At 39.6% G+C, this 20,479-nt stretch overlaps 1 long non-coding RNA gene across 1 annotated transcript in view; it reads right to left on the bottom strand.

Annotated features, from left to right (window-relative positions):
• Nucleotides 1–20,248, bottom strand: part of LOC134416796 (uncharacterized) — a 96,233-nt gene extending 75,985 nt beyond the window's left edge. The window contains exon 1 of the long non-coding RNA XR_010027395.1: nt 20,177–20,248. This is a non-coding gene — a long non-coding RNA (uncharacterized LOC134416796). The remainder of the gene's footprint in view (nt 1–20,176) is intronic.
• Between the last annotated feature and the right edge of the window lie 231 nt (nt 20,249–20,479).

Below are 20,479 nucleotides of genomic sequence, written 5' to 3'. Positions count from 1 at the left end.
CCAGTGGACATCCTCCAAAATCAAGGTTGAAGTTTTCAACACACTGTGCCGTCAAATACAAGTAAGGCAGTCAAGTATCCAGTTATCTATATTGAATCATGTAAAATAACCAGTAAAAAGAAAGATTACTCAGATAGGCACATTCATTTCCACCATGCAGAGCACAATCCAGCACATTTTCTATTTATCCAAGTACAAGTATTGCATTTCCTTGACTCTACCATAATTTTTTGCCTAACCTGGACCAAATGGACTGTGTAGTAGCTCTTTGCCTTTGTTACAATAATCTAAACTGAAATCTGGGCAGACCTGCTTAACCAATAGTTTTCTGCACATGCAATAAATCCAAAGTCTCAATGGCTGCCCCAGCTCTCCTTAACTCCTTGTTTTCTGCTCATAATTCTTTTTTCCTTTGCTGTAAGAGTAGTTTATGTGTTCATTTCTCAGCACAAGAATGACCACACCAAGTCAGAGCAAATAACCAACTCCCACCACATCCAGCAATGACCAACAGAGAAATCGTACTGGAGGATATGAATGTGAGACCAGCGCATAACTAGTTCTCTACCTAATTCTCCCAGCTTCAAGAATTTTGGTTCATGGAGGACCCAGATCTTTCCTGCTGCCGAGAGTTTACCAGAGTGGTAGTGATTAATGCTGTGTAATCTTCTCCCCTGCATTGCAACTGAATGTGACAGATGAACCTGAGCAGACTTTCAGTGCCAGCATAGCTGATAGCAGCACAGCCACATTGGTCATGCCCCATGACAACTCTCTTCTCATTCCTCCTGCTACCTCTCAGCCACATCAAGGAATGTCTCTTGGACAGACTAAGGTTAGGGAAACCTGCGTTCAAACCTTGCTTCTGTCATTGGTTTCCTGTGCAAACATCAGCGAGGCAGTTTGAGATCCCTTTTTTGGCAACATAACGATAGAGACTCCTGCACAATTTGAACAAGAGCAGTTTGGCTCCCTCTGGAATTTCTCTAGAAGAGTATGTTTTCTCCTCTGAATTACAGCTGAAATCCCTTTTGAGACCTCAGCCCGCAAAACAGCAGAAGACACTGTGCTGACTCCCCAAAGCTGCTGAGAAGGAAAGATATTAAAGCCTTCCAAAGTTCAGTTATGGTGGTGCAGAGGTGTAGGTACCCTTTGTTGCCCTTCCAAAGGCAGGTGTGTAGACTGCAAAGTTAGGCAGTGTTTGGCATTTTGTCCTGTGAAAAAGCCAGGTCATTTTCATACTTTCCCACACAGTGAGCAAATGGGCTCTTCCCTTGTTACTCTCAGGCCTATAAACAGGCCACTGAGCTACACCTGCACCTGACTCTGCGTGTGCTGACTCCTGCTGACTCCACACAACACAAAGCCCTGATTTGGTCACACTTCCACCTGTGCCTTTCCTCTTTCCTAGCTAGACACAATGTCACAGCAAATAAGCCATTTGCCATGCTGGGGTGGGAGTAGAACAGGAGGGTGCCAAGGGAACAGGGGAGAGGGACTTCCTTTAAGCTCATTTCTCCTTGTCCCTGGCCCTGATGGAATTGTATTCTGCACACACATTGAAACATTAGCATCGGCTGATTTGGAAAGAATATTGGAAATGAAGTGATGGCAGAGTAAATGTCAATGCATTCAGTGTGACACAGTGAGCACCAGATCTTAAACAGCTTCATCATTGTGGCATTTACTGTATCCTGAAATAATATTAATCCCACTGTTGTCCTTCTTGATGGAATCATCCATGAATATGGTTTATGGGACTGGCCAAAGTGCTAATAGGTTAAAAGAACAACCTATCCAGTGTTCCACTAAATTAAGGTCGCTTCATGGGATTTAATGAAACAAGTACTGTGTGGGATTTCAAAGGACGTTCCTGTAATTCATGTCTATTTAGGGCTCCTGCTAACCAGAAACCTAATTTCTTTGAGTAAAATAGGTTTTTGTGAAGCCTGGCCATGTGAAAAAAGCTTTAAAGGGCAATAATCAGAAGACCTCATCTGTAACACTTTGTTATTTCAGATGAGTGTTTTGAAAGTTTGGGGGATGGAGTTATTAAAAAAAAAAAAAGAAAAGGGACAATGAAGGAAAAAAAAAGTCTGCAAATTAATAAGAGCAAATATATTACCGCTATTTGTCTCTCAAAGATGCATGAATGGTTAAAGTGAGACCCAGACACCATTAAATTACAAATGGTGTAGACACTTAATAAGCCAGATACCATCTCAGAAAATAAATAAGTAAATCTACTCCCATATGCCCAATGAGGAATTGAAGCTCAAAAATTGTGTGCAAATGGCATCACCTAAGGCTACGGCCTCAGAAACAGACCTGTATTTCCTCCCCTTTCCTATATGTAAATGATGAATGAAATTAAGAATAGATATGCCACTAGAGACAGCAAAGGGAACAAGAGACAGATACGCTTTGTTTACTGAAACTAGAATTTGGTCAAAACATCAGAGGTGTTACCTGCTCCTGTAAAGTTGGGCCTCTAATGACCACCACAGACCAAAATTTTGATCAGAGACAAAAATTCACAATTCTCTCAAGGAAACATGAAGTGTTTTCATTCTTTGGAATGCTACAATCAGCTCAGTATTCCCTAGAAGTCCAAAACAAGCTAAGAAATCAATAGCCACACTAAATTCCTGACTCTTAGATTCAGATCTTGTGTCATGTTTTCAAGATTCTGGAAACAGACTGGCAATATCTGTACTCAAGCCGTGAACATGTACTGTCAGGAAAAGAGGAGGAGGCACACTGCTTGCATTTTGTATCTTGGTGACTCATCCCAAGGTCTTGAAAACATCTACCACTAGTGCAGGCTCTTTGAAGAAGCAAAATCAGCAACTTCAACTACATCAGACTTCTGCAAGCTGCAAAATAGCCATAGGTCTGCAGCCCATAAACTCAAGCCCAGCTGGACTCAGCTACAGAAGATGCTGCAGGGATAGCAGTTACTTATCAAAGAATCATGTGATGTTTTAGACTGGAAGGGACCTTAAAGGTCTTCTTGTTTCAACCCTCCCACCATGGGCAGGGATACCTTTCACTAGATCAATTTGCTATTGGGTCCATCCAACCTGACCTGGAACACTCAGGGATGGGGAATGACACTCCTCTTTCCAACCTCCCACATGCAGCAGGGAGGAGAAGGCTTCTTTTTGACTTTCCAAATATTTTATTTCCTGTTTCATGCCATCCCAACAGTAATCCTTCAGTCTTGATAAAGCAAAATTGTCACACTGCCAAGAAATTCCATCTCTGACTTGCCTGTAGAATGTAAGAGAACACTTTCAGCAACTTCCTGAAATATAACATACACAGTTTTTAAATCAAGCAGTTCAGTGTTACCAAAAGCAAAAGGCACCTCTAATACCTCAGTAGCAGAAATCAGTGACCATATCTGGAAAAAGTCTCTAGATCAGCTACAGATACAGCATGCTCTGCCTGCCAGCCACCACTGCCTGTCCACATACCTGCTTTGGAGATAATCTTAGTCCTGACTCGTCAGGTCTACCCAGCATGGCACATGGAGATTTCAGGCAGCTGACTGCTTCTTGCTAAAAGGAAGTTTTTCCACCTGTGCCAAAGGGACTGCCTGCATGCATATGCATTATTTGGATTTCTCACCTTTGGAAGGAATAGGGTTCCCCCAGCCTGCTGCCTTCACAGGGACTCAACTGTAACAACAGTCAGGCTTGAGGGTTAAGGGTTACAGAAATTAAATTCAGAGACAGGACAAATGGCAATAAAGGTTGTAACTTGAAAGAAGGTTACCTAAAAAAAATTTATTCCAAATTTTACTATGCCATAGATTATCTTCTTAGAATCTCTAGTATCTGCTAGACAGAATCCTCAAGGCACACTTTAACCTTTAGGGGCATGACCTAGACTTTGGGTTCATATCCTGCGAGGCAGAGACTAACTGGAAATGAGACCACCATATATCATGTCTGCCTGACAGAATGAAACACACAGCCATCACAAGAAGAATAAAACCCTCTCTTGAATGTGTCTGTGCTGGAAAAGAGAGAGAGAAAAGCTTGATTTATTTAAACGGTACTTAACTAACAATAAACACTATGAAACAAAAACAAACTAATGCTTAGCCATTAAACATCCATTCAATATCCCATCTGTCATATTGTGAAGACCTTTAGAAGTTGTTTAACAAAATGTTACATAAGATGACATTCAGCAGCAGCACAAAATGCTTGACTGGCTAATCCAACAAAAAGGGGTTGGCCTGCTGGTGTTTGATATACTGCTCTGTGCTACAGGCTGAAAGCACTGGAGCACGTGAGGGGGCTCCCAGTCTGTCAGTTTTTATCTCAGTGAGCAGTACCAGAAAAGCCCAGAATCTCCAGAAGCCAGTCTCAGCAGCATCATGCTGGAGGAAAAATATCCCAATGCAGATAGGGAAAAGGAAGAAAATAAAAAATACTTTATAAGAAGAACATAGGAAGCAGAAAGAACAAATTGGCTAATGCCAGGAAAAGGGAAGAAATCTCCAAATGATCATACTCCTGGTGGCCCATGCATGTTCCAAATCTAGTCACTTGTGGGTTTTCTCTCAACCACCTCATAACTTCTACATTCAGAAGTAAGGCTTGATGGATGTGATATGAAAATATTCCAGATTGGTCATGATAAACTATTTAGTAAATATCTAACAACTGTAAAGGTGGGTGTAGCCCATTCAAAGACATGTAAGTTTGTTTGTTACTTACATGGGAACAAATTTTTCTCTTTTGAAAATAATGACTCTCATACAATATGACTTTTTAAGAACTGATTGCATTGATGTCAGAGGCTTGTACAGCTCCAAATCTATCATCAGGCTTAAGGCAATACAACTAGGCAAGGAAGGCAGTTAGTTGGCTTCCTGCTGTCGTTGAAGAATAGATATTATTTTGCCCTGATAAAAAAGCCTCTCTCCTAAGGAAAAAATCCTTTCTTTCAGGTCTGCAGAAGGAAGAAAAGGGATAAAGTATTCAAGTTTGGACAGTTTTCACAAGGCACTACTGGACATCTCTACGGTTACAGATGATGCTCCCCAGCTCCAAATGTCACTAACAAAACCAGGAATATGTGAAAAGCAAATAGCAACATGAGAATGACTGATAAAAATAAGAGTGACTTTTTTTTTTAAATTTAAATCCTTCCTCTGGGATTACAAGTATGAAGCTTCTAGGCTGGTATCAACACAAAGATACCCCTGCTAGTCACATCAGTACAGGAGCACATTGTGAAACTCTAGAGTAGAGTATTATAGCCTGGAGAGCTTACAGATGTTTTCACTGACCCTCAGTGGTAGCCCAAGACACATCAGGATGAACTATGATTAAAAGTAACCAATGTTCCCAGGTAGCTTATTGATTTAGAAAGCACTGACTCTGAAAATATACTTTTAATCATCTGTTATTTCATGCATCAGAACTGAAAAACAGTAGAAACCGGGAATTCAGTACATGTTAGCAAGTCTAGATAAACACTGACTGACAAATGCAGAGAGTGTACCATGGCTGCTAACAGATATTAAAATTGTAAGCCCTGCTCCTGCTGTGATTGATAAACAGATTTCTTACCTGCTACGAATACACAACTAAGAATAAATGTTTAAAAAACCTAACAAAACACTGTTTTCCCAGCCTTAAGTATATTCTTAGAAAGAGAGGAGTAAAAAAGGAAGAAAAAACCCAACATGCTATGCAATGCTGGCTCTACAACCAAATCATGTGCCATAGAAGTGCTACTTTCACATGAAGGCACATTAAGTTTGAACCAGATGCAAACAAAACTTCAGCTTAACAGCAAGAGTGACAAGGGAACCACACAACCCTTTTTCCTCTTGAATGCCCTGCCCAAACCTGTTGCTTCAGTAAGACCCATTCCAGAAGAATAAGGGAAAAATGAGCAAGACCACAACAATGTTCTGTTGATGACATGAGTAAAATAACAGGGTGTATGTATATGTACATATACATGTATATATATGTATCTTATGTATCTGTGTGTGTGTGTATATATATATATATATATATATATATGTATATAATTTTTTTACTCCTTTCTCACTGAAATTATCTTGGCTGCCAGTAAAGAATACTTGTAGTAACACCCCAGAATCATTTTCCAAACTAAGAGCTCTAAAGGTCAGCCTTCAGCTGTACCAAATTCAACACAACTGTGACTGTGTCTCCACTTGGGAAAGGGGGAGGGGATTTTCAGTAAAACATATGGCAACAGCAGTTTATTTTATCACACTGCTGTATTGTTTTGAAGTGAGAGAAGGCTTGTGGAGAGAGACAGTATCTTTTATTAGACCATCTATTATCGTTTCTTCCCTGCCCTTTTAGAAGTAGTTTATTTTATGGGTTAAGGGTGACTAGAGCAGAGCAAAGAGCTCTGCTGTAGTACTCACAGACAAGAGCAGAGCAACAGAGATAAAAAGGGAAAATAAAGACGAAATAAAGACAGCCTGATCTATTCAAAAGCTGGCATGTGAGGGTTTTATTAGAAACCTACAGGCAGAGTGAGAGGAAAGAAAACAAGGAGGAAAAGACTCATCCTATACAATGAGTGTGTGACTGTACAGGCTGACTCTAAGAGCTAATCCAAAACCCCAGCCAGGTCAACAGAAGATGCCAGTCCAGCCTCTCCTGTATGCAGTTTTCAGTTACATTAATATGTCTGTGAATGTTCAAGTGAGAAAGGATTTTAAAGCCTATTTTAGACTTTATAACCCTGCAAATAATATAGAGGAATGCCAGGTAGTTGCCTGGCTAATATGCCAGCTTTTGACACAAAGGAGTAAAGAGCGCTGTGTTTGCCTTTTTGGTTTTTCCTCCATTTGGGGAAATATCTTTGCACTGCCCTGACCTCCAAGATATACACAGGAACCAAAGCTTTCTAACTCCAAGCTCACTTGAGTATCACCACATAAGGTAACAGGAGAATGCCAGCATGTGGAAGCTGCTCTGCTACAGCATCAGGGATATCCTGTCTCCTACTGCAGATTCCCTGCTTGTATGATCATTATTTAACTTCAAAGAAGCAGCTGACAACCTTCCACAGTGGCTGAAGAACACTGAAAAGATCAATTACAGAAATTATTAGTATGCAAACTATATCCAGGTTCTGCAGCCAGCTATTCCTTGGAAAGGGTATCAGGAACCAAACAAAAGGATGAATAAATAATCCTAGCCACTGTTTTCAGCAGAAACAGCAGGCAAAAAGAAACCTTTAGGGATACTAATTCTATTGGAAACACACTCCTCTTTTTCTATCAAAACACATTGCACTGAAACTTAAAGGAATCTTTAAAACTTGAAAATAAGAAAACCCATCCCATAAATGGACAAAAAAAATTGCTTCCTTGGCAAATTAGTCATCGGGCTAACCCATTTCTTTGTCTTTAAAGCACTTCTGCACTCATCCAAAGTCATCATTAACTGTACCTGTGATTTCTGTTTCAGAGACAAAGTAATACATTTTGACAATGTGTGTACCTGCACAGCATTAATATTATGGTTTTGAAGATGTTGAACAAGGTGGTATCAGCCACTTTACTGTAAATACTGTTTTCAGAGCCCTACAACATGGATGTTAAAAAACAAAATGCAAACTTTTCGATAATGGCCAATTTCCTGAACCCCTCTCAACATGCTCAGTAGTTTATCAACAGGATTGAGCCCTTTGTAGCAAGTGGTGGATCTTTGCATTTAGAGACTGTCTCATGTTACAATGTAAGATGTAACCAAAAGTATGTATTACTGTCCAGGAAAGCTGTTAAGATAAGTGGGGCAGTGCTCTTTATCTTCTCCGTGAGGCAGCTCTGATAACTCCCTCCATGGGGCTATCTTAGCTAAGGGACCACCAAGGTCTCCCCAAGTGACTCACAGAACTACATCATTGCATTGTTAGATGCTCTGCCCAGGGGGAAGAACCAAACATTCCTACATGGATAAAATCTGAGGCTCAGAAGAGCACAGGCAGCACCTGCCACTGGATTCCCAGAGTACAAGAGCTCTCGATAACCACCATTGGACCTTCAGAGAAAGACATTTCTACAGGATCTCCGCTTTGACAGAACCACATCCATCACTCCAATGGGACTGCAAACACATTTTAATCGGACTTCTACCATCACCCTGACCAGCAAACAGGGTGTCAGGTCGTATTCTGACTCTTCCAGTTTAAGCCAGTGTTTCTGTACTATTGCCTTTATTGCAATTCTCCTATTAAATTGTAGTTCTGACTTGGAATCAAGTCAGTCAATATGACTTGGCTTAGCTCTTCTCTGAATACAAGGAAGAAATCTGATTTATAAATGCATCAGACAACTACATTCAACTATTGCAGCTGCACCTTTTAACTACAGCATTACCATGGAGCTGCACCTTTTAATTACAGCAGAGGATCTAGGCTAAAATACCATGGTATTAGGGACCAGTAGGTCTCATCAGTCCTCCCTTAAGGGGAAAAAAATGAGAAAGAAAAAAGAAAAACAAAAAAGAAGAGCGATTGAAATGTTAAAAAAAACCAAACAAACAAACAAACAAAAAAACTAAAACCCAACTGCTATGCCTATATCATTTTGTTCATCCTTCATCTCTCAGGAGACACCTACAAACCACAGGGCATTCATCTATGAAACTATTTGATTCACAGCCATTTCAGATTTGGCAGGACACAGGCTGACTTGGTACATAGTCTCACCCTTAAGACTTTAAACCAGATGTGCAGCAACTGATCAAGAGTGCCTTTCCCCAAGCATGTTCTTTCTTCCTGTTGAACTACTCGTTTTAGAGATAGGTCTGCTGAAAGGCTACTGAACTACACAGTTAAGGAAAATGCACAGAGAGAGGAGCTGCATCTTTGTCAGAAGCAGAATCCCTGTCAGCCCCAGAGAAGCTGTACTGCTGTTAAACATCTGATTAGTCTATTCTGCCAAACATCTGAGAGCGTCATTAGTCACACAAATGGTTTGAATTATGATCAAATGAGCTGAGTAACCTGCTGCCGTGAAACTCCATGAGTCCTGTTTTCTCGGGTCTCAACATGTGTTACTCAGTGCGAAGCTGTGTCTCCTGGCTCTATTTGATGGCTTGTGCAGGCCAGGGTTTAGAAGTGCCCTTTTCATCCTAAGGACAACCCTTCCTACTGGATTGTTTTACCTGAAGATTGCCTCAGTACATATTTCCACTAGACAAGAAGAATTAATGCAACATTTTCAGACATCTTTTGTCACTGCACTATCACACACTCTTTTTGTTGGCAGGTATAGAGATGTGCTGCTGTCTATTTTTTGAAAACAAAATTGAAACCAAATCACATTTCCCTGATGATTTGAAGCTCAGTGGTGATGAAAAGGAATTAATGAAACCAATTTGTCATTTTGCTAAGACAGGACCAGGCTATCTCTACCATAAAAGAGCGTACCAGCACACCAGCCATGAGATTTACCTCTCTCCTTTACATTTTTCTGTAACTGAACCATTTATAGCAAAAAGCCTCTGACATAGATCAAAATACATCAGCTCAACCTAATTCCAACAAAAAAAATATTAAATGCCAGTTTTTCAGTCCTCCAGTCCTCTTTCACTTTTGAAAGCTGACACCTGCTGTGATAATTCCCAAGGGTGAGTAAATCCCTGCAGTCCAGCAGATAAGAGATTCTTGTATAAGCAAAAACATAATTTTCAACTTGGATTTCCACTACTGCATGTCTAACTATTTGCTCAGAAACTAAAGTACCCAGATAGATTCACACAGAAATGTCAGAATCCCCCATATGTATTTCCTTTTGTGCTGTGAAATAGTTTACTAAACAGGAGTTATTCTGTACAGAATCAACACAGTGGAAAAAATTTCTGCTGTTCTCAATTCAGTAACACTGAAATATTTTATCCTGAGATACAGAAGAATGTTTCTGTGCACAGTCTTCCTAAAATTATTGCATAGAAAGGTATCAAGAAATATGCAGGCATACTGATGAAAGATTTGTAAGAATATCCACAAATCAGTGCGTTCTTTCTTAATTTTACAGCTTCTGAAATTAGGAATTTTGTTCTACCCTCTGGAAATAAATTGGTTTATAAAATCTGAAGGAGAGAAATTACACAAATGCACTGCTGCAACCAGGAACAATTACACACATTTAGCCATGACTCAACCATCAGGAAGCTCCACACTCAACTGCCCTGTCAGCACTGCCAGACAAGAAATAAGCATGCATGTTATTTCGAGTTAGTGACCTGTGATTTTTTCTTCATTCCTATTTTGAAACACTTCCTGCAGAGAGCCCCTGAACTTGAGTATAGCTGAGCTAGATCTACAGCAAGCACCTGCTGAAATGCTACAGATGTTATTTTGTGTCATGTAATAAAATCACAACAAACACCGCTAGTTTCAATAACAGTGAGGGCAAGATTTAATCATAATTGCTCTCATGGGTTGGAATTTTCTAAGTGAGAAAGGTCTTCAAGTGAAACAAGTAGTTTCACAAAAACCTTTTCCATTTAAAAAATTTTCCATTAAAAAAATTCATTTCTTCCTTTTAGGAGAATAAAACCAAAACTATCCTGTTCCAAGGGACATATACTTATTTAAGTTCATGAACTACTGCAGTGCCTCATGACATTCCAGTTTTCCACTGACAGAACACATGTGTTCACGTTTCATTATTACAGCCTGACATAATGTATTAGGGGAGGAAGTATATCACAAATTAATAGTGTCTTTGTAAGTTCCAACAGTTCTTATTGTATGAATACAAGACAGAACCTCGGTGGGACTAACACCTGTAGGGTCCCAGCCCGCAGCAGTAAACCTGCACCACTCAGTGAAATCAGTTGACTCATTCTCTCCCATAACATCTTTTCCTATTGTTGATGAGGAGATGCTTCACAAAAAATAAAACCACTGATCTTCATATTCCAGATTACCACAGAAAAATAATGGTTTTCCCCACTGAGAGACAGGTAGAGCTACTCAGTAGCTCTCCTTTACACAAGCTCACTCTCTTGGATTTCTAACACTTTCATTACCCAGCTCATACAGTTCACTGCAATCGAGATATTATTGTTTTCATTAATTAGAAAAGATTAGCAAATGCTAAAGTCCTCTCCTGACAGAACTAAAGGCACAACCAACAATATTATGCCCACTTAAGTACGGAATTAGAGAGCAACAAATGCCTTGCAAATTTGTCACTAATATGTTTTCTGCTCTTGCTGATTGTTATTATATTTATGGATTTACTATGGCTTCCAAGATGATAACTGCAACTCATGTTTTTATGAAAGGACATCTGGATCAGGCACATATCCAGAATTAGTATTCTTCTTGCAGCAGAACTCCAGCATCTGTTCCATATGCTGTCATATCTTGCATATTGACTAACTTCCAATAGAACTGGATTTTGCAGTTTACCACAGCGCTGTGAGTGCTCATCAATATGTTTCTCCACTTAGAATTCAAAATCCTACTCAGCATTAAGAAATACAAGCTTACAGCTTTTTTCTCCCAAGAAACCTCTCACTATGCAGTTCTGTACACTGTCACAGTCTTTGCATTGCTGTGCTTACAGACAGCAGACATCAGTTTTTGTCTGAAATGGTCTTAGAGAAGGCTATGTTCCAAAGTTTCCAAATAGAGTCCTAAAATATGGGGGCATTTTACCATCAGTAATCTGTAACTCCTTAAGAGTGTATTTTCCCTGCATAGCATTCTTCCCTGTTCTCTTTTTGATGCATCTGAATGATCTGGAGCAAATGGCCAGTTCTAAGCAGTCTGATGAATTAGCTGGGTCTAGATAGAGAATATGATACTGAGGAGACACTGCCAACAGAAGCTCAAAGTAAATAATTTTTATAACTTCCCTTAAGTTTTTTTCTGACCTTATACCATTGTCTCATTGCATTTCCCAAACTTCATAAGTTCTTTTACAAATATATCTTTTTAATGTGGCAAATAACCAGAGCATTCCTGTCTTTTTATCTTCCATTTTCTTCAGCCTTTCTGGTTTGCCAGCATAATTTCTTTCACTTAAAAAGTTTCAAGGAGTGGAGTTGAAAGTTTTATATCAACAACACCTTTCAACATGCAGTAGTTCTACAAATTAAGATTCCCTGCAGACAGGTAAATGTACCCATGCTCTCCTTTGCACCATCTTTTCCTTCACATATTTCCCGTCTAGTAAAGTTACTCCTCAGTTTTGTTTTCTGCCTTGTATGTAAAAAAAATCGATTTTGGCTTTTGGGGACTTAGGGAAGTTATCATGTTCTAAGACTTAATGCTGTTTTCCACAAAACATTCATTATTCCACCACATATCTACACTCATCTGACACTCACCAGTCTGTCCTAAATGTGGTCTGAAACACTTTGCTCCATGAACTGTTCATCAACAGTTTATCAAACATCTCATCTTGATCTCACCCTCTGTTACACAAAACTTACAAGTAAGTACTTGTGGGCGTATTGAGGAATTCAAATGGATCACTGTCACACCTACATCTTGTCTCTCCTGCTTGAAGACAAATGAAGAAAAATGTTTCATTTACTCTTTTTTTCCTTTTTTCCCCCAAAAAAGGCTTGACACTGAAGGGAATTTTTAAAGGTGTTTTTAGCTCCACCAGGGATGTTGCTGAGCAGTGAATCATAAGACGTTTATCTTCTCACCCACATAGTGCAGTCAAAGTGCAGCTTGTCTTTTGGTCACCAGTTTCAAACTGCTCCCAAAAGATTTCTGAACTAGCTTGTCCACTGCCGCATCCCTGTCAACCAGAGCTGCCCCCCATGCCTAGAACCCTGCTGTGTTGTGACTGACACAAGGAAAACTTACCTCATTTGGGCTTTCCATCCCTTTCTCCCACATGCCACTTTTATGTAATTTTCTTCTTACCAGACCTTTGTCAAATTTATTTCCATTTGCCTCCCCCAAGTGTTTCATGCAGCCTTCCTAATGCATGCTTTAAGACTTCCTCCCCTTTTCACTGTACACTTTTCTGCCATCTTGACAGACACTCTGTAAGTGGAGCTTGTATCAAAACACAACCAGTAATCTTTTGCTACTTTCTTTTGTCCTCAGTAAAAGACATGCACTATACATCCCATACATTGATTCCTCTTACATCAAAACCTCCTGGCAAGTGTAGGAGTAGCATTACAACTCCACTTTGGGCTCTACACATTGTTAGTCTATCAGCAGCCAAAAACCCAAAATCTGTTGAAAATGTGCATTCATACACTATCATAATACCTATGGAGACCAGCCATAATTTTCAAACTAGCAAATAACTTCGGATGTCTCTATTAAGATTGCTGACATGTTGCCCTCCAGAAGCTGAAGGAAGGATGCCACTCATCTTCACATCTTCAAGTTTTCTCAGCCCCATCACCTCACCCAGTGAAGGGTGAGGGTACATGACAGCAATTCCCACCAGCAGTGATTGCGTTTCATTCTTACATTGTCAGAGAAAAGCTGAGAGTGCATGGTGTGTCTCATCAGCTTCCCAGTCACCTTCTGTATGCTGGTTTTGCTAAGGTTTGGGGCTCCGTTTTTTTTAATGTCTTTTCAAACAACTTGGTCTTTTACTTGCCTGTCACTGTCATATTTTCTGGAAAAATCCCTTCACCCAGGATTCTTCTCCTGGGAAGCTAAGAAGCCTCAGAGAAAAAGGAAAACAATATTATCTTCTCATTGCTTCTCCTGTGTTGTGCTCACATGTGGAATGTGTTGGAGATTGTTTATCCAACAGGTGATTGGTTTCATGTGAATTGTTTTGACTTCATGACCAATCACAGGCAAGCTGTGTTGGGACTCTGGAAGGAGTCATGAGTTTTCATTATTATGTTTCTAGCTTTCTGTAAGTATCCTTTGTGTATTCTTTAGTACAGTTTAGTGTAGTATTCTTTATTCTAATATAGTATCATAAAATAATAAATTAGCCTTCTAAGAATATGGAGTCATATTCATCATTCCTTCCTGCCACGGGTCACCCTGCAAATGCAAGACTTGTCATTCTATTATGATTATTACTACAAGAGGAGTAACCTGATTAATTGAACCTAGATTTCTTCCACTGCCTTCCAATGCACATTCAAAAACCCTATGTTTAAATATTGCTTGTCAAGGCGTGGGATGGCTTTGTGGAGTTCACCATGTCTTTTTGACCTTTTTTTCTTTTTTTCTTTTTTTTATTTTGCTCTGCACCTGCTGAGCTAAAAAGGCCTGCAGTGGAAGTTTTCACCTCAACAGGGTGGGTGGAAGGATTATGTAAACAATTGTCTGGAAAGAGGGTCTTTGGCAGGTCCCATGCTGTCAAACAACAATTGTGACTTCTTGCATTTAGAAAGTCATGCTCAGATGGTTTCATCTGAAACCCTGTAGGTAATAGTAGCCCTTTGAGGTTATGATATCTCTGGATGGAATTCAATAAAAGAAATTCACTTTCAATTGAAGCCCTGGAACACTGCCAGACAACCCCAACAATGAGATGCCTCTCCAAAGAAAATTGGACTGATCACCCCCCCATTTTTTCTCCTCCCCTTTCCATTTCTCTCTTTATCTTTATTTGTGCTTTTAACCTTGTTTGTGGGTTCCTTTTTTGATCTATTTCCTCTCCCAATAAGTTTGGGATCCTGAAGCTTTAAAAATAAAAAAAAAAAAAACACTTGGGACTGAAAGAGTAGAAGCCAGTAATAGAGAGACACAGACTCCCACAGTGGAAATAGCTGAGCTTTGTCGCGTATGTGAAAGGAAACAGAATAGATCCTCTGCACTGGGTGAAGGGGGGATATTATTACAACCACCATCTTCCTTGTTAAGAAGGCTTGTTAAAATACTTATGTATTTGTTTTGTTTAAGGAAGGGGAAAATCTCATAAAACCTGCCTCATTTCCAGAGGCACAAGTGTTGGCTTTTTATTTGGGTTGCCATTCATGGTGACTTGGGATTTTAGTGGGGTTTTTTTGTTGTTTTGTTTGGGGTTTTTTTTTGTTTTTGTTTTGGGGTTGTTGTTTTTTGTTTGTTTGTTTTTGTTTGGGGTTTTTTTTGCATTCTACCCATTTTTTTCCCCTGGATTTAGCAGGTGTTGCAATTGTCTGTCTTCTTTTAGTTTTAATCATCTAAGCAGATTGAAGAGTGTGCATAGTTGGGAGGCAGAATGGGAATGGAGAAAATGCATAAATCTTGTGAAAGTAATAATTTTCTCCTATATTTTCTTCAATGATTTACTTCTTGAGCTGTTACTACTACATGTGATTTTCATTTGATTTTCTGTCAAGTCAAATGGGCATAGGAAATGCATTAAAGGAAATAAATCCCCCATGCCTTGGAAACAGATCTCTTTGGCAGGTTTTGTGCTGAAGTTCCTTGTGGTTTGCACTTGATTCACATTGGGCTGTAAATCCCTTCTTTTGCCTCAGTTCTACAACAATTTATTTTTCTTACATTAGGTTAAGATTTCAAAACCAGTGAAGTAACAGCAATGTTTGAATTTAAAACATCTGACCTGCTTCCTCTCCCTATAGCATTATGCGTATTTTTATCTCTCCAAAGATCACAGTCTCCATGGGTTCACGTCTGGTCACATGTCAGCTGAGACAACAGGTATGGATGGGGTGGCTGGGGAAAGAGGGTCATTTGTTCTGCACATGGTGTTTTCTTCTGATCAGCCTGATTCAAAAGAATCGTAAGAGAGTCCAAACCAAATTCCTGGCTCACAGGGATCCTTGGGATCCTCTTGCACTTTCAAGAGAGCTGCCTGACTGTTGGCATCAAAGCTAAATCTAGAGCACAAGTTTCTGAGCAAACGAGTTTAAATCCTGCTCTAATTTCAGATTGCTACATTTTTAACTGTTCTCCCTAAACTGTTTTGTACATGCTATTAAATAGAAGTAATAGGACTCATTTATTTCATAACAGCAGTTCCAGCTAAAAATCCTTGCTAAGACTTACACAAATTCAGAGTGTCAGCATTAAACATACCCAAACCCAGTTTACTGCATACAATTCTTTAGGTGCTGCACATACAAGGAGATGGCAGCTGTGAGGAAATTTGCATGCATAAATATTAAGTAGGGATTACACACCTCCAACATACAAGATTTTCAACTAAGTTTCTCACAAGCACAAGGAAATTAAACAATTGCTCCAAGTTCACCAAACAGCTCAGTGACAGAGTGAGGAACAGAAAGAAGGTCTTTTCACCTCCCCTCTCACACCCAGTCCTGAAACTACATTACCTCCTTAGAGTGCAGGCTTGGTGTAAGAGACGGTTCCAGGGACTAAGGTATCAAGTAAGGTATCAAGGTATTTCAGGTACTGAAATATTAGGTGCATCTCATGATGCTATATTTAAAAGAAAATCCTCCTAGCTAGCAGACTATATGCTCTCCCTTTCTCTCTATGTAAATAAAACACATGCATATTCATCTGAGTGCAGTGGTGGTTCATGAAAGTATATGTTGCTACACATGTATTTGTCCTCTGCCTTTATTCTCCTGCAGTGCTAGGCTTGGCTGTAGAACCTATTTGGACTATATTTTCTTGTCATTGTATTTAGGTTGGAGAAGAAAACCAGTTCTCTTCTGAAAAGGTTTACAAAACCCACTCACTTGTTTATCTTTTATGGACCAAATGTTGCTCTCCAGATTTTTTTCCTTTTGTACGGCATACTATTTATTCACACATGAAAATATATTCTTCTGTAGTGCAGAGGAGTTTTCAAGGTACAATATTAAAAAATTACTTTAAAAAAAATACCAAGTCTAAAATCACTGCAGAATTCCTTTCTTAGCCTTTTTGGTACTTGAAAGATTTTCATATTATTATGAGGTAACAAAGTAAATTCAAAACTTTCTAGACAGAGCAGTTCACAAATATCCCATCAGCATTCTTCCTATTATTTACCAGCCTTCATCTGAAATTTTTTTTCCAAGAAAGAGCAAAACCCAAACAGTTGTAACAAACATATAAGGTAACAAATGAATTTGTGTTTTTGAAGCAATTCAGACATCTCTAGTCTAATAATCTACTTTTTCCAGTAGCAATAATAGAAAAATATTCCTTGAAGAGTACAACAAAATCTGCAAAAATTACAGGCATTCTTCATTGTATTCTTAAAAAAGCATTTTTGCTACAAAAACAACAAGAATTTTCCATTGTTTCCATAGATAAACAGGCCAGGTTCACAGCCAGTAAAATATAGATAGTGCTGGTGCATGTATATAGTTCAGAAGCAGATATAGGATAAATCCTGAAGTTTGGCAGTACACAATTAATAGGTGCAGTCCTACTTACCAATATAAGCATACTCTCTTCCATTGCCAGCATGGACTTAATTTGATTCCTTAATCATAGTTTGATATTAATGGCTCTAACATGAATACTGCTATGTGAGGATCATGGTGTCTTACTCCTATCTAATTTATTTTTTAATTTCAGCATATCTTCTTCTAGCTGACAATCCAGGGTGCACTATAAATAAAAATAAACATTTATTTACATGAAATAGTATCTATATTACTAACAATAAAAATCACAATAGCCTGTGAAGTTATAAACAGAGACCTCGAAGCCAAAGCAAGAATCTAACTTTTACGTCCTTCCTTCTGTAATTCAGGTTCTTATCAAACAAGTTCTTTTCATAGCTGGGAAAAATATAAAGCCTTGCTTGGAATGTATAACCTTTACTTTATTATCATGAACTAAGACAAATTCATTAAGAAAGTAGAGCTGTGAGTTCTAAGCTATTCAGAAGCAGAGGAGTCCAGAACAAAGTAATTTTCCTCTAGTGAAGAGAGTCCATATTGACCCAGAATCCTGGATAGCAGTGAAATTCAGTCGTAGCATACAAGAATAATCCTAAAATTTAAAAATCCCAAAAATTTGCAGTCACCAGAACTTAAGGGGATCCTAAACTAGGTGTTTTAGCTGTGGTCATAAGTAATTTCATGAGAAGAATTCCAATCCATCCCCAAAATGTCATGATTTTTTTAGAGGATTTCATGGTTTGACACTGGCACAATGCCAGTACCCCCATGAAAATACTCTTGCCCTGGTATCTGCTGTGAGATGTGACCAGGAATAAGCAAAGCAGGCTCTCACTTAGAAATAAAGAAGACTTTATTAACTAAACTACAAGAAAATAACTAAACTACAAGAGAAGGGGAAAAACAACACAAATGAAATCTTCGCAAATACATCTCCTCCTCCTCTCCCCCATCTCTCCAATACAATACATTCCCCCAAATCACCGACTCTGGGTCCAGCATCACCCTTCAAACAATCAAGCCTGTTCATCAAGAGAAGGAGTCCTTCTTGTGCCAATGGTGACCTCTTCCTTCATGTCCAGTGGTCTCACCACTGAACACAGACCAGGGCTGCTTCTAGGGTCGTCTTTTAAGGATGCCTTGTCTCATTCCAAAAAAGGCACCGTCTCTCCTTTGGGACACCTGTCCCCCCACATTTTTGCAACCCTGGGGCCAAGGGGTACCCACACTGAACCCTTCTGGTTCTGAGGCCTTGCCTCCCCCTGAAATACAGTCTCTGTATCACAAGGAAACAGTCCATGGCTATACAAAAAAGAGTCCAGCAAAAATGGCACTCCATCTTCTCCATTCCTCCAACATCTCTCTCTCTGGCCCAGACCTTCATCACTTGCCCATTTCCTTCTTCATCCTCTACTCTTACCTCTCTTCTAGGAAGGGTAGGAAGGGTTAATGTTCTGTAAAGTTTTCATTGTCCACAAAGGGTTAAAAGCTCTTACAAGCGGCCGGACACAGGACACATCACTGCCCCCTTCCCTGTCTCCCGGGGGGGAATACCTCTCAGTACTTCTTCCACCCTTCCACCCTCGGGCGCCAGGCCTACCTCTCCTGGGCCCTATGCATGGCTTTCCTCTCCCCCGCCCAGCAGTGGACAGCTGGGCAGGGGAGGTCTGACCTGCTTCCCTCGCTGGAAATCCAAAGAGAACTTCCCAGGTGGGAGCCCTGCTTTTAACCCTGTGTTCTCAGAGGTGGATCCAATGCCCCAGTGGCCAAACCAGGTGCCAATACTAATATCTGAGCACCCATTGGCCTCACCACAGCATCCCAGAAGACCCATTTTCTGTCAAACCACCACAGGGGATTTAGTTCTAATAGACTGAATTGTCACTTGGTGTTCTACTGAGTTTTCTCTTTTTTTTAAGATGGTCACTGCAGCATAGTACTAAGAAAGTAATTGATTATTTTAAGGTAGTGTAGAGAGTGCTCCAGATGACCCTGCAAAGTCATTGGGAAGATTAACCGGGATAGGCAGAATCACATGACATTCATGATAAAGAATAGTGTAAATAAAAGGCTAGATGAGAAAAGAAAGATGCGTGACCCTCCAAAAATACCTCAAAACATCTAAAAACTCAACCAAATCCAGGTACCATAAATATGTCAGACTTCTGTGAGGGAATGCTTATTTTTCTTTCAGATTTTGAGAGGAGTATGGTATACCGTTATTTTCTACTTCCTGAGCCGTGTTTAAGTCAGCCTCCCTTTCAGCACATGAAAACATGCTGCCCCAGAAATACTGAATTCAAGAACAATGTGCATTTCTATTGTCAGTCCCACACTACAAAGCTTACCATCTACTGGGAAGATATCACAAGATAGCAAAGAAACATCCAGCAAGTTAATCAAAAAGCAATCAAAAAATCACAATTTACAGGCAGAAAATACTCAAACCCCAGAAAATTTTCATTTTGTTCTAAAAACACAATCTGAAAAGAAATACTGCAAAAGAAAATCTATCCTACTTTATGAACTAATCCTACCCTGAAGAGTTTTCTGTCCTGTACTGGTGGGTTTCCCCACTCTTTTTAAATTAATTGCTCCTGCCCTATCAGGTCTCCAGTGCTGTAGGGCAGACGAGATTTCAGCTACACCTGCCCACTTTTCCCCACTGTTCTCTTCAGCCACAGACAAACTTTTGTTTATATCCAGCTGTTCTACAGGAGCCTGTCTCTAGACCCTCATTTTCCCCCTATGCTTCCACTACCAAGCCCTTTTCAGAGAACAGAGTGGCCACCAAACAGCAGTTCCAGGAATGCAAATTATTGTCTCCAAGGCAAAAAACTACTCAGCTAACAGCTCCCATGAATCACTCAAGAACTGGTGAAAGTACTCACCGCTTCTACCACCATCTTCTGCTTCTGGAAACAGATCGCATCACAGCCTGGAGTGCTCTGGGGCCAGAAGACTGAAATTACAAGTTAAAACTTCTCATAATAAGATAGAAGTAGAGCAAATTGCATTGGAAATTGTGCTTCAAAATCCCATGGCATTTTGTAATCTCTCTCCCATACGATGATTCATCTCACCACCTATACAAAATTCCATCTTCATTTTAAAATTTTATTAACCAATCTTCCCACTTAAAGATAGGAGAAAGATTCCCATACAAAAAGTCTTTTATATAATAATATTCTTTG

The sequence above is a fragment of the Melospiza melodia genome, chromosome 3 (genome assembly GCF_035770615.1).
Source record: "Melospiza melodia melodia isolate bMelMel2 chromosome 3, bMelMel2.pri, whole genome shotgun sequence".
In the NCBI taxonomy this organism is placed as follows: Eukaryota; Metazoa; Chordata; class Aves; order Passeriformes; family Passerellidae; genus Melospiza; species Melospiza melodia.
Note: the sequence above shows the minus strand (reverse complement) of the source record. Positions and strands in the feature narration are given on the sequence as shown.